Source organism: Rhododendron vialii, chromosome 6a (genome assembly GCF_030253575.1).
Source record: "Rhododendron vialii isolate Sample 1 chromosome 6a, ASM3025357v1".
NCBI lineage: Eukaryota > Viridiplantae > Streptophyta > Magnoliopsida > Ericales > Ericaceae > Rhododendron > Rhododendron vialii.
The window spans coordinates 5,442,457-5,457,667 of record NC_080562.1 but is presented as its reverse complement, the minus strand read 5'-3'; the positions used below and the strand labels follow the sequence as shown (position 1 = coordinate 5,457,667).

General features: G+C 39.0%; 1 long non-coding RNA gene and 2 pseudogenes across 1 annotated transcript; all 3 read left to right on the top strand.

Moving 5' to 3' along the window:
• The first annotated feature begins 2,973 nt into the window (after nucleotides 1-2,973).
• LOC131331158 (serpin-ZX-like) lies at nucleotides 2,974-5,609 on the top strand (annotated as a pseudogene).
• On the top strand, nucleotides 5,161-12,055 carry LOC131328304 (uncharacterized; annotated as a pseudogene).
• Nucleotides 6,611-10,296, top strand: LOC131331157 (uncharacterized). Its single transcript, XR_009201327.1, has 3 exons — nucleotides 6,611-7,841; nucleotides 8,375-8,675; nucleotides 10,001-10,296. It is a non-coding gene; the product is annotated as an uncharacterized LOC131331157 (long non-coding RNA).
• Nucleotides 12,056-15,211: the final 3,156 nt, after the last annotated feature.

Genomic DNA, 15,211 nt, shown 5'->3' with positions numbered 1-15,211 from the left:
ACTTAACCCGTGCACTTAGAGATGAATATTGACTTTTCTCCCATCCTCATCTTATCTGGATCAGGATACTCGATACTGTAGTCCCCCAGCTCTCTCTCTCTATCTCTCCACGCCACCGCCTGCCCCATCGTCTCAGTCCAAAACTTCGACTCCCACATGTCGATCGACAAGAACGCTCTCCCCTTGCCCTCCGTCATGATGGCCCCGATCCAGTCCGAAATTGTCATCCACGTCCACTCCCTGGTCTTTAAGAACAGCCGCTAGCCCTATGCTGGCAACCAGACCTCTGTCGAGCCACGGGGCATCGGCCGCGCCTTGGCATGAATCTGAGGGTTCCTGGCAACGGGACCCACTGCGCCAGCCAGGGAGCGTTGAAGAAAGAGAGAAAGAAAAAATACAAGTATTTAGCGCAACAAATTTGTCGTTACGTTTTTTCCAAAATGTATTCATGAATTACTCTTTGCTGGTTTTATAGGCTTGAAATTAGATCATGGATCCGTGATTTGCTTTATACATGCAGAATTGTTGACTGTGATTTTGATTTTTGGTGATTGATTAGGTCATGCGCGATTTTAGATGGGGTGTTCTGTGCGGGCCTTTTTTTTTTTTGAACTCACACCTTTTTGTTTTGGTTTGCTTTTTTTTTTTTTTTGTGTTGTGAATTCTTTTTTTGAAGGTGTGAATATTTTTTTTTTTTTTTGAATGTATGAATTTTTTTTTTGAAGGTGTGAATTCTTAATTTGGTGGTGTGAATTTTGTTTTTTTCGAAGATGTGAATTCTACAAAAAGGTATGATATGAAATTATGGGAGTGTGAATTATGCAAAATATGTGGAAAGGACTGTAAATTAATATGTGAATTTTAGGGACGTGCATTCTGTAAAGGGGTGTGAATTTTGTAAATGGTGTACTGGGGCCAAATCCACACACTCAAGAATTCACACCAATAATTTACCTAAAATTTTGAGGGCGTGAATAGTGCATAGGGTGTGAATTCTTGCAAATTAATGAGTGTCAATTCAAAGGTGTAAATTCTTGTAAATGGGTGTGAATTCTGCAAAGGGGATGATTAGTAAACATGAGATGTGAATTCTGTGGGATGTGAATTCTTGCGGTGTGAATTCTGTGAGGTGTGAATTCTCAAATGAGTGTCCATTTTTTATTATTTTTTGAAAATGTCACTTCATTTCAACACCCAAGGGGAAAGATTTCATCAGAAATACAAGAAGAGAACCAAAACTATTAAATCGAGACACGAGTTACTACTTTAAGCACACAGACTACAGACTCTAGGACACCCTGCCGAAACAAACCTACACTACGTGCTGGTATGAGAGACCTGTCAGCGACTCAGAAGTAGAGGCTCCAAAGAACCCCAGCTCAAATCTCGAACAACAAGTGCAAAGATGAAATCGACAACCTACCCAAAAAAAAAACATAAAAGAAAACAGAAAGAAAAAAAAAAACGGAACAGCCTCCAACCCACTGAGTTACTGCCCTGGGTTGACTCGCTGAGTAGCCCCACTGAATCACAGCAAAGAGTAACAAAACAGATCTGGAAGCTGTCCGGCTTCTTCCCCGGAATGAAACCAAGCTCCATCACCGGCCGTCTGCGAAATCCGGAGCCTTATTGCGTCGGGGGGCCCAAACCACCGAACGTTATCTCCTCGTCGGTCCAAACATAAACCCTTACCAGAAGAGGGAAACGGCTGGTGGGGGCTGGAGGAAGAGGCGGCGGAGGAAGAGGCGGCAGAGGGGGTGAGTTTTGGCAGGACTATGGTAAGGCCGGTGGTGGAGATGAAGGTCAGTGGTGGGCAGGGAGGGGGACGGGCGAGGGTGGGGTCATTTCAAAGGTGTGAATTCTTGCAAATGGGTGTGAATTCTGCAAATGGGATGAATATTAAAAATGAGATGTGAATTCTGTAAGGTGTGAATTCTGTAGGGTGGTGTAAATTCTGTGAGGTATGAATTCTTGGGGTGTGAATTATGTGGGGTGTGAATTTTTGGAATGTGAATTCTGTGGGCTGTTGAAAAGTGACAAAGGTAAAATAGTAAAAACATATTTAAAAAGGGGCTGGAGGGGATAGCTCTACAAAATGGGGTTTGCATGGGACTTTAAGCAAAAAATAGGACCGGCCAGAAATTTCCCCGATTTGTTTTCACAGCTATTGCAAACATAACCCATTCGGGACAACATACCAGTCGTCCATTTGGGCTCTCTTCTGATGTAATCCCCAACTAGAGAATTACTTGGCCCAATGGTTGATGTTATGGGGCTCAGTTATATTAAGCCATAATGAACTCTATAATTTAGGGCTGCATACGGTCCGGGTCAGATCGGATTTCTATGAATTTAATTCTAATCTGCGAGTCACAATTTTTAATTCATATCCGGACCAAAAGTCCTATGACCTGGTTTCAATTCAATTTGTGAGATACGAATAGCTTCCGATTTCATCCACGAATTACATTCCATAAGAAAGTACGCAATCAGCAAGCAAAAAACCCCACGTCTTTTGGAATTACGGTGTAGTTTAATTTAGGAGTATACTCTGTAATGTCACGATGTGGTTTGATTAATTCACTGTTTCAAAATGACAATTTGTGAATCGAATCATGAGTCACAATTTTTTAATCAATGTTTGCACCATTATCCATGGTTCCAATCCAAAACGTGTGGATCAGTTCGGACCGGTTTCATGATTCACCATTTTTTTTTTTGGCAGCCTTACTCTACATCCCAGTCCGAAAAACTCTACATATAAATGAGAGAAACTTATTCACGGCTCCGTACGATCTCAGTTGTCCATTTCGGCTTTAAACGGTATGAATTTAAATTAACTCTTTCCCGATAACACTTATTAATATTCGGACCGTCTAAAATACTTTTGATAGTTGCGATCGGCTCCGTAAACATATTCACGGCTCCGCGGTTAAAAAAATTTCTCTACATAAATACAAACAAATACTACTAGCATAAACCGTAAAAAATAAAGTGGGCAACAATGGAGTCGCGCTGCAAAACCCTAAAAAGAAAGAGATCAACAATGGAGTTCTGCCCGCGGATCGCCAATGAGTTGACGCTCAAGGAGATCCTAAACGGTTCTTCTAGCAAGAACACAGTGTCTTCTCCCCTATCAATCAACGCAGTTCTAAACATGTTGGTTGCAGGATCTACGGGCGATACTCTGAAGCAAATGCTGGGCTTTCTCGGGTCCAAAAACGTCGACGAAATCAACTCAAAATCGAGACAGATGATGGCGATGCTACGCGGTGGCGGTGGGTCCTCTGAGAACGTCGGCGATGGTCCGATTGTTACCATGGTCAATGGAGCTTGGGCTGATCAACATTTTCCTCTCGTTCCTAAATACAAAGAGGAGGTTCTAAAAGGTATTTTCAAGTGTGAAGCGAACAATGTTGATTTTGCAACTAAGGTAATATTTCACTTGAAACTTTCCCTCGGCTAATATGCATGTTTTCTAAAGGTTTTTTTTTTTTTTTTGCGTGATAACTGAGGTGTCCAGACCAGCTTTAGCGCACCTTGACTCATCCTGGGGCTTAATCCTACCGTTCCTTGTGGCTCTGTGTGTATTGGCCCCAAAAGATTTAATAGAGGTTTCGAATTTAAGACTGAGCAAAACCTAAGTCCCGGCCTTAACCATTAGGCTAACCCTTTGGAGTCATGTTTTCTAAAGTTTGTCGTTATATTTAATTGGAACATATACAATTAAGTACATTAAGATAAAAAATGCGTCCCACTAAAAACTTGCATTTAAAAATCTCGAAAAGAATCCAAAGTTTTTTAAGTAGTTGAACAATAAACAATGGTTTTTCAAAGTTATTTTCCGAAAACATTGATTTCGTCCATATTTGATGGTTGGGTCCAAATCATTTTTTTTAGAAAAAGTAGTTGAGTGTGTGTGTGAAAATAGTTCTGAGTGATCTGAAAATGTTTCTTCAAAATATCTTCTTCTTTTTTTTTTTTTTCAATCAAAGCAAGCTTCCAAATCCTCAACAAGACAAATAATTGATTTTTAATTGGAAAGAAGGGGAGGCAATCAATGGCAGAGCCAAGATTTTTAGCCAACGATTAGACAGATTTTCAAGCAAAAAAATGCACTATATATTCTAATATCTTTTGTGTTTCAGTCTAATATATCACTATGCTTTTAGATAATTTTGGCCCAACGCAACCATAAGTATGTGTTGTTATTATGATTTGGATAAAAATTGCCGGCCCCACTATAGTTCTGTACCAGGTGAAGATCACCAGAACTTCAATATTACTGAAATTTCATGTTTTTATTTTGGACAATGTAATGTGTACGCAGGCTGATCAAGTGGTAGATGAAATTAACTCATGGGCTAATACTGCATCAAGAGGTCTTATCAAAAACATTCTCCAACGTGGGTCTATACCTATAGATACAACACTCATCCTCGCAAATGGACTCTACTTTAAAGGACTTTGGGACTATCCCTATAAATTTGAGGCTTTGAGGACTACAAATAGAAAATTCTATCTTCTAAATGGGGACAATGTTTCAGTTCCGTTCATGACTAGCTATGAAAAGTACTATTACAGAGCGTTTGATGGATTCAAGGTTCTTAAAATCCCATATCAAAGTCGCCAGAACAACAATTTCTCTTATGTATTTTTTTCTCCCGGATGAGCGAGATGGGTTGCAAAATCTTCTTGGGAAGTTCAATTCCGATTCCGGATTTCTGAATGAGGAGCACTTTGAGTTAAAGAAAGAGACGCTTGAGGAATTTTGGATCCCGAAATTTAAATTCTCGTTCGATTTTGACGTTTCTAAGGTCATGGATGACATGGGGGAATCGTTGTCTATCATTAAGAATCCCAGAGACTTGTCCGAGATGGTGCAGAATTCTGAGGATGTCCCGTTTTTTATCTTAAACATGTTTCAGAAAGCTTATATTGAGGTTGATGAGAATGGAACGGAGGCTGCGGCCATTAATTATATGAGAATGAGAGGAGGTGGTTGTTGGCCTCCGCCAGGAGTCAAGTGTGTCAGTTTTGTTGCCGATCATCCTTTCGTATTCATGATCAGGGAAGAGGGATCGGGTTTAGTTTTTTTCACTGGAGCAGTAGTCAATCCAATCCAAGAGGATTGACTAGGTACTTGTTCTTAGAAACTGAATGGTTATTGTCATTTTAGTTTGGATTATCTTTGTGTTCTGAATAACTGGAGTTTTGACATGTCTAGATGCTCGTACATGGTGTTTTCTTAACAATTTTCTCCAGGTTGTGCTATCTAGAGATTGTCTTTTGCTCGTTCAAGGGATCAAGAATGGGAGAGCATTGGAATGGCCAGTTCAACTGTTAACATTAGATATTGAGTCACGTAATCTGTAATATAAGGTTCCTATTTCTGATGGTGAACGTGCTGTCATTCGTGAAGCACATGCTCTAGCCTTGGCAATGAGGAATGAGGGTAGCTCTTCCTAGTAGTATGTATCTGTTTTTTCTATGTAATGCTGGTGTTTGTTCTCAAAAAGGAAAAAGAGAGTTTTGAACAGAACAAAACATCTGTTAGATAATGAAGACTTAACTTTCAAGCGGTTCTCAGTTGGGGTTTTACTGGTGCTTCTTTGTTGTTGTTATTATTATTATTGTTAATTCATGTTCTAGTTTGAAATGGGATGTATAGATGTGTGTCCATGCATCCTAAGGATAGAGTTATGTTTTGGATTTAAGCTTGTTTATGCGATGTTGTGCAATCTATCAATATTCTCTTTTTTGTTGGCCATGGGATGATGCCCACCAAAATCTTAAAAATTCCAACACCTGTCTGCCAAAATCCCCAAATTCAATGACCAGAACCCTGTTCGATCTAGATGGAAAACCTAAAATGAGCCCTAAAACCAGTTTTGAAAGGAACAAGAAGGTATTGAGCCCGAAGAACGAGGAGAAGCCGAGTTGAGTGTGCTAGCCTCTGCACTGGCTAGACAGTGATCGAGTTTTACTCGCCTAAATGCAGGCTATGCAATTCTCTGCTCAAGTTTGTGTTGGAAATGCAGAATAGGAATTCTGAGTGGCTTAACATTGTGATGGCCGATGCGGAGAATGATAAATGCCAATGGTTGCCTGAGGTACTCTCTCTGGACTCCCTCTTGGTTAAGTTTCCTCCATTTTACTTAATTCCAGGAAGTACCCTATTTTAAGTGTTTGAGGCTGCAATAATCTTCTGCTGCTTAGTTGGGCAACTGTTCACAACTCACAAGTTGTATTCACATTCGAAAAGTTTGTGTGGTTTGATGATAATACTTTTGAGGAGCTATAATGTCATCCGTGGGGAAAAATAAATTTTGGTATTCCTGTGATTCAGGACAACAAATTTCATCCGAGTTTCTTCTATTTTGTTGGTAAATACAACTAAACGGGAAAACCTAGTTTCTTCTTCGAATAGATGACTGTGTCCGTTCTGAAACCCACTACATTTCTACTTTTCCTTTACTCTTTTCGGCTTTGAGTCCCCCTCCAGTCCTTGCCTTTCTTTCTCTTACTTCAAAAGTAGTTGCTTCAACTTTAGACACTCAAGTTTTCGACATTCCCTTTTTCTTTTTTTTCCTCCTCCTATATAAAAAGGAGGAGTTTTTCGGAGGTATTTTTCCAATTTGGGGCGAATTTGCCCCTCAATTGCAAACAGTACCCACTTGAGGGGCTGGGTTTTTCGTCTTTTCGATTTGGTTGGGAATGGGTGGATATCATTAGTCCACGTACCCCCTCTCACCCCTCGCCCCCCTCCCCTCCTCTCTTTGGTCTGTTGGGTACAGGTGGAGGCATCTGTGGAGAGAGAGAGAGAGAGAGAGAGAGAGGAGTTCTTGGGCGATTTTCACTTTCTCCACAGGTGACGTTATTCAAGCCCAAATCGTAGGTACTGGGCCCCCACCCACCGTGCGCCGGCGGAAGTAGACATTTGTGGAAGGTTCGTGCACCCACCCACCGTGGGCCGGCGGAAGTAGACACTGGTGGAAGGTTCATGCACGTTCCCATCTCTCTGTCTTCTATTTTCCAACCCAAAAGAATTGATTGTTCAGGTGCGGTGGTGTGATTTCCGGCACCGACCCATCCCTCAGATTGCCAATTAATCTGCTTCACCATCGTTATCGACTGATACAGGTCAATATCAAACCCGTCAATTCGTGTGCCTTGCGTTGAACTTGTGGTTGGTTGGGTAGGATTTTGTTTGGCCATGTGGGTCCGTGCTGTGGGTTTTGGGGTTTTGGGGGAAAATAGTTTCGCTGCTTTTGCTGGCCCGTTGTGTTCTGTGGTTTTGGCGATTTGGGTTTTGTGGGTTTTTCTGCTGCGGTTAGAAGGAAAATACTTTCGCGTCTTTTGCTTGTTGGGCTTCGTTTGTTTTTTTTCTTTTGGTGGCTATGGAAAACTTGGAGATCGTTGTTTGTTTCTTCGTGTGTAAAGTATTCCGTGTCCCCAATTGAAAAAATCATTTCACGTTTTGGGAGTTTGTATTACCTGGTTTCTTGTTCTTTGTCCTCTGTGATGGTGTTCGTCTTTGCAGGATGGTGCTGCATGTGCCGTTCCTGCGTTGGGATAGTGTTGGGAATCCATGTGCTTCGTCTTGTCTAAAAAATAGAATAATTAAAATTGGTATTAATGGCACTCAATATTACTAGAAAAAATCTGTATTGTGTAGTTATCATAAATTGTTGACATTGCCTATGACAGAAACATTAGTGGAACCCTCATCATCTTACAGCACCCAAATGAAGACAAATGGAGTTGTTTCCATCTAGCTGAACCACCATAGCCACAGGTTACATTGACGAATTTTGCTGATGTTTATGGCCATAGACATTGTAATTTTAAGCTCGAAATTCTATTATTTTCATCCAATGGTTTTGAGCTTCAAATTATGTGAATTGGACTGTTGATGGTGATTACGTCTTTTGAATTTTTGGGGTTTGATTTAAATTCTATTGCTCATATTTACTTTCAATTATTTCCATGCTTCAACTTTTCCGAATTGGATTATGGGTGGTGATTGTCCATTATGTCATATTGCTGCATGCCGTAGACAAGTCTTCTATGGGTATAGCTCAAGTGCTTATCCTTTTGTGCTACTTTTATTACGTATATTCTTAAGTTTGTGGCTTCATAAAATTCAATTTTGATGCAGAAATTTGAGAGTAAGCTTGAACCTTTGCTTCCTGTTGTCCATTCCAATGTTTCATGATTTTGATATGCTTAGTTGTTTCAATTTTATAGGTGTTGGCCATTACTGGTATCTTAAGCGTATTCAACCTATTCTTGCTGCAATGTTTTCTGCTTTTCAATCTAAGATGTTGTTTTGTTGCTTGCATATTTAATAATGTTGTTTTCCATTGCATAGTTATTGCCGGAGGGTTGTCGCCAATTTTCCAATGGCATGGGTGGGAGTATCTGGATTATGCTGAGGCATGGATCAAAAGCTTGGCCTGTAGAAGTTGCAAATGAATTGTTGCCTGATGGTTGGAGTAATTTCCGTAGGGTTCGCTAGGCATGACGAACCACTGTAGTTGTCGCTTCCTCCCTCTCTCTCTCCGCCTCCAAAGCTACCGCATTACCGTCTTCTTTGTTTGCTCCGGCGAAGGTAAGCCCAATTAGCGCCTCCAGCAAAGATTGTCATCGTCAAAAATCATGATAGTCACTGGGTAAGTTCTTCACTTGGGTGGGTTTTGATTGGTGTAAATTCCGTGCTTGAATTCCCTTGTTTACTATGCCCTGTTTTGTGTTAGTTGAGGGATTGCTCGATAGGGTTTCTGCACCCACTAGCTGAGATTTTCACTATGTGCCCCATTTTCCCTGGTGAAAGATAATCTAACTCTACAACCGACAAATACAAATAGTTCTTGTGATAGGGTTAACCATTAGGCCTAAAAGCCTGCTATTAGAATGGTCATTGCACATCTTTAGTAGAAACGTTATAGTGACATGTCATAGATAGAATGGTTGTTTTATGTGTTACAACGGGGACCTTCCTTAGAGGGCCCGTTATTTTCCTCGAGCGAACAAAGGTGTGTTCTTGAGCTTCAATTCTTATTTTCTTCGAGGGAATATTTATTTATTTTGTGTACTTTCCCATGAGTTCACCCCTGTTAAAGAACTCCACTTCAGTTCCTTTCAGTTCATATGAACAATGTTAGGGCCTCATATCTCCCATTATGATGATTACTCATAAAAGGTTGAAGATCGGAAGCTATATGATTTTTCCGTTGGCTTGATTCCTTTCAACGTCTAATCTTTCAGGCTACACTATAATTTGAACCCGGAAATCGTTTCCGTCAATGGACAGACATTAGGCATAGATTCATCAGTTTTTGCCATGTCAAGTAACAAAGGAACTGCGGATCAAAAAAAAAGAGTAACAAAGGAACCATTGTCGATTCTCGAACCACCTTGACATACATAGCTGAAGAAGCCTTTGATTCTTTTGTTAGTGGTGTAAATCACGAAAGAGCAATTCATTAAATGTTTGGTAATGTGATTGTCAACCATTGTCTAAATTTTTTTTTTAAGTATGTTCTTTGTTGTCCTACCCTTATATAAGAAGCAGCAGTTTTTCGGCTGCCATTTCCCAATTTGGGACAACTTTGCCGCTCAATTGGAGATTGCTGTGTGTTGGCATTTGAGGGTAGTTGCGTCATTTCACTCTTGAAAAAATCTGGTGCCTATAAACTGTGCAAGTAAAGTTGTTTATTATAGAACTTTAATTGTGATGTTTTGATCTTAAAGTTGCGTCCAACCCTTAGTGTGGCTTTTTGCTGACTTTAGTAGGTGGTTCTTTTGTTGGTTGGAGTTTTCTAGAATTCGTAGCAATGATACGCATTGTCTGTTTTTTATGGATTGATGTCCTCTCTTTTTTTTTTGATCGGCGATTGATTTCCTCTCTTGCATTCTTTTTGTCCTATTTCTCTATGCCTTTGCTTTTTCCATTCTATTGATTTACTCATTTCAATGTTCTTTTTTTCTTTTATAGTTCGGCGATCTATTGCAGCTGCTTGGCTTCGGATTAGATGATAAAACTTCTCGGTGCTTATATTCTTGACTACCTTTCTTCAGGTATCTTTTCTCTTCTTTTGCATTTTTTCCATATTACATTGTAGTTGGAGATACAATTTGGTTTGTGATTCTAGATTTTATTTTCCTGGTGTGGAACATGTAATTTGGAAACACATTGTTCGTCTATCTTTTATTGATAGTTGTGTCATCGTCGAAAATATTTGTTACGAGAAATATTGAATGCCTCTTCAGCTTTTTTCCTTCTTCCTCAAATTTCATCCATTACATTTCTTTTCTTACTCCTCTATGTTGTTGCATCAAAAGAAGGCTATACTTAATGGTATGGGTGAGCTCCCAAAATTACTGGAGACTTTACAATTAAAATTGTGGTCGAGTGCTTCAGAAATTGAATTCAGAGGATGAGACTAATGAGGAGAGAGAATGGATGTTTCTATGGGTGGTTGCCCTTGTGTAAAAGAGATGATATTGATCCCTTAATCAGGTCATCAAAACCGATTTTATGCCCAATCTCTTGCTGCAAATGCAGAGGTTTTAGAATTGTTCTCTTTAGAGAAGCAGTTGCTTAGTTCTCATAGTGCCAACCTCGAATTGCAGCATGTGTGCAAGCTCGCAACGAGCGAAGTGATCTTGCTCATCAGGGCAATGAAATTATCCGTGAGGCTGTAATGATAATAGATACCAGCGTATTGGAGAACCAAATGGCTAATTTATGCACAGGTTAGGCAAAATTGCTGTGTTCATACCAGCACTACTAGCGCAGGTTCAGTTTGAGAAGATATGTTGAATGCATGAACCACTACTCCACGACACTGTGCAATCAGTGTGTAGGTTAATTGTTCTTCTTCTTGTTTAAACTTTGCAGTTAATACCAACAAAATACTACCCCAAACCATAAAATGTTCTCTTCGACGGGCATAATATTCGTGCCTTGCACGAGAGAGAACCTAGTCTTATTAAATGAATGACATCTAGCAATTGTGAGCAACGGTGTTCCAATTAACTCATTGCATAGACAAGAAGAATGAAACATGGAGGTTGCTTTTAACAAGTTGTAATTTCCTTTTTAAAATGTACAAAGAACTCAAAGGAATTTGGCCGTTGTACAGCAGAGTTGCACCAAGTACTGAATGTGTTTTGGAAAACTAGCAGTACTGCATGTGTTGAGGGCAATTATTGAACTGCGGATGTGATTTTATTCTGTTTGGGAAGAGTAGAGCAATGTTAGGGCCTCACCTAGGAAGATTTATTTCCTACACGATTTTACCCTCCTGTAGTCCGAAGCCAAACCAATGGAGGTGTTACCCAGTCTCTGTGGCAATTGGCTTAAGTGCTTGCATTAGCTTTCTTTTGCTGCATAAGGAACCCTTCCAACAATCATAGAATCACCATGGAATTAACATATACTTTTGAAAAAGGGGGTGGAACTAACAAGAGTTTGATGGAGTACCTCAAAGCTATGTTTTCTAGTCTTGAAAAATGATTTTTTCTGAACTTGTGGACGGTGCGGCAATATTTGAGATGACCTCGTGAACCATGGTCATTGCTCAAGGGTATTTTCAGTCGCAAGCTATTTTCAGCCAAGTGTAATTTCTGGTCTGTGGTGGTCTTATCTGGAATCCAACTCCACTTTTTCTTCGAATATAAATGCATCGTAGATTGCTCACTGTTGGTTTGTGCCATATGTTATCCATATTGAGTTTTAATGTTGTCCATTTTTTCCATCTCTTTCCACTGCGTAAGCTGAAGTTGCTGAGAACTTGATTATTCGACGATAAATCTAATGCGTCATTTTTTGGATTCTGTCGTTTCGGATGTTGCATTTTTCACAGTGTATAATCTTAACTGGTACGATGCTACGATTGACAAAAGTTAATTTGATTTCATTGCAGCTCCTCCATTATGACATTAGATATGTTCCTTGCTTTGTGATAAGCAGGGGAGGGCACTAGCAAAGACTGGCGTCCCCAACAGTCGGCTACATGTTATAGCACCTCTTGTCTTCTCGAAATGAAGCGTCCCCTAGAAAATTAATTGTAAAATTTGAACTTCATGTTCTATACAAACTTAAAGGTGACTTTCACCCGTCTCGTGTGAGTAAAGTTTTTGATTGAAACCACTGCAGACTGCAACAGAGACATAGTGTACCTACAAATTAAGATGTGATTAGCTTCACTAAAAACTGAACCTGTTCCAGCTGAGCTCCAGATACTTCAAGTACCCATTTAGCATTCCCAGACTCATAGTCCTAATGCAGCACCACCGGTTCACAATGCAACCGCAAATTTCCAACGCAAATTCCCATTTAGATTTTATAGCACCACAAGCCTGCCTGCTATATAAAAGCAAGTTTCCAACGGCACCAAAAACTGCAAATCACCATCAGCAATAGCAGCAAATCATCAATAGAAAAAACAGATTCCATCAGTCCCTTTTTGGGGAGGCTGGCAAAATGCTTGGCAGCAGAAGTGTTCAGCCATTTATTTAAGGACTGGAAAATCAGGCCCTTTTGGAACAAAAAATAGACCAGTTGTTCATTTGGGCTCTCTCTTCTGCCGTACTCTGGGTTTTTTTTTTCCCTATGGCCCAACTAGAGACATTACTGGGCCTAATGGTTCATGGTTATAGGGCTCATTTATTTTATGGCCCATAATAAAAAGAAAGAGAAACACATACTATTACTGTACTAGCAGAAGCCCTAAAAAGAAAGAAAAAACAATGGAGTCCAGCAAACCCTAACGCCCCGTTCAGTTGCACGGAAAGTATGAAAAAAATAGGGAAATTATTTTTTCTGTAGTTTTCTGTGTGTTCAATTACCGGAAAAGTTGTAGGATTCACTAGCTCAACTTTTCCATTGGGAAACACTTTCCTGCAAAATAGGTCTTTGCCAAAATGAAGGAATTTTTATTTTCTTGCAAGATTTCTGTCAAAAGAACACACACAGGAAAATAAAATTTATTTTTCTTTACTTCACCTCGCTTCACTTTTCTTGGAAACCAATTTTCCACATAAAATTTCTGACAACTGAACAGAGCCTAAGACTGTGTCTGGATGACAGGCATCTTAAAGGGAATGAGAATGTAGTTCCGGAACTCTAACATTCCTATGTTTGTGAAGAGTGAAAATGGGAATGAGATTACTGATCTCCTAATCCAAGAGGAATTACATTTGCTTAATAGTGATCCCTCTCACCCCCCTGGATATCTTGGATTCTTGGCTCGATTAATATAAAAAGGAAACGTTTGATTTTAGAATATTTCCAAAATAAATGATTCTAGAAAAGATTACTTAATTAATCTGAATGTCGGAATATAATTATTCCAAGGCAGGGGAAGTGCTACAATACACACCATTTATTTGGGTGTGTATTATATGCACCCTCATTGAAACATACCAAAATGTTATGATTCCCAAGATGTTATGAATCTATTGATAAAAAGTTACGAATCATATTGATGAAAAGTTACGATTGTTTAGTATAAAAGTTACGATACGAAATGAAATGTTATGAATGGCTAGTCTTATAAGTAATTTTTTATGAGGTGACACAATATGAACCACACAATAGGTGCATATAGTACACACCTTAAAGATATGTGTATTGAATACTTTCCCTTTCAGATATTGAATTATTAGAAATTTGATTCCTTTGATTCTTGGTAATCAAATTTCTATTCCTACAAAAGATAACAGACATCTAAGTTGAGCTTAAAAATGAGATAACCAATGAAGTTCCGCCCATGGATTGCCAATGAGTTGATGCTCAAGAGATCCAAAAGGGTTCTAACTTCTAAGTTACCAACCTAAGAGCATCCGCAATGGTAATAATCAAAATCAATAATCAAAATGTGTCACGTCAGCATTTGATTATCCATTTAGTTCATAGTCAAACTTACCAACCTCTACCTTCACATTGGTTATTTTTGTATCCCTAACCAAAAAAAACGCCCAGAATACAAAATGCACATTTGTCCAATCACAAACGAATTTCAATTACGCATCCGACCACACCAAATTATTCGTCTCGATGAGACGATTCTAATGTGGGGTGTTTTTGAGTTATTGAGTTTTGAGTTTGGTTATTAAGTTTGGTTATTGAGTTTTGGTTATTGATAAAAGTTGTTAAATTTGGTTATGGAATGGGTGAAATTTAACTTTGCTTATTACAATGTGGGGTATTTTTTAAACATTTTGTTGTTAAGTTTGATTTATCCAAACTCATTTGCTTATTATAATGTGGATGCTCTATGAGGTGAAAACTGAAAACTGAAAAGGTACGGATAGAAACCCTTCACCTTACACCCTAAAAATGAGGAAGGAATTACACTACAATTAAGATAGGAAACCCTTGGGGATAAGGGGAAAAGCCTAATTCTTTTTGTTAGAATAAGAGTGCTGCTATTCGCAGTCCTTTATTTTCTCTCATAGCCCGTTAAAAATTTTCAATTATACTCGACAGTTAGTTACCGAAATTGAGATATATTTTCAGCATCCAATTACCGAAATATAATATTTTTTTCAACAGCTATTTACCGAAAATATATGTTCGACAGTTGTTTACCGAAAGTTGAACATATTTTCGACATGTAGTTACTGAAATATAATCTTGTTTTCAACAACTATTTACCGAAATGTTATGTATGATTTTCAACAACCATTTACCGAAATGTAGTGGACTATGGAAAAAAATAAAAGGCTGCGAATAGCAGCGCCCTAGAATAATATCAAGAGAATATTACGTTACGATATTTTGAAAGTTTTATTATTATGTTTTCTATTTAGACTAGGCTAGCTATTATTCATATTTCCTAGTTAAGCTATATTTATTTTCTTGATATGCATTTTTCCTAAGTTGCTTAGGTTTCTTTATCACCAAACTTTGAAGTAGAATTTTTTTTAGTGTCGGGTGGGTACCACGTGGTGCCGCCGTTTATTGCGTTTTTGGATGACTCAATTTGAAGAGAGAAAAAGAAGACAGAAAGTGTAGAGGTGAGAGAAGAGATGGTTTCAATTCGAACTGTCCAAAAGTGTATTGGACGGCCCAGATGTGCTGAGAAGGTACCATGGGATATACTCGCTCGGTATCGAAAAATTTCTCTAAACCACATACAGTATAAATATAGACACATACAATGAGAAAACCCAATCGAAAGAGATACTCCTACTTACA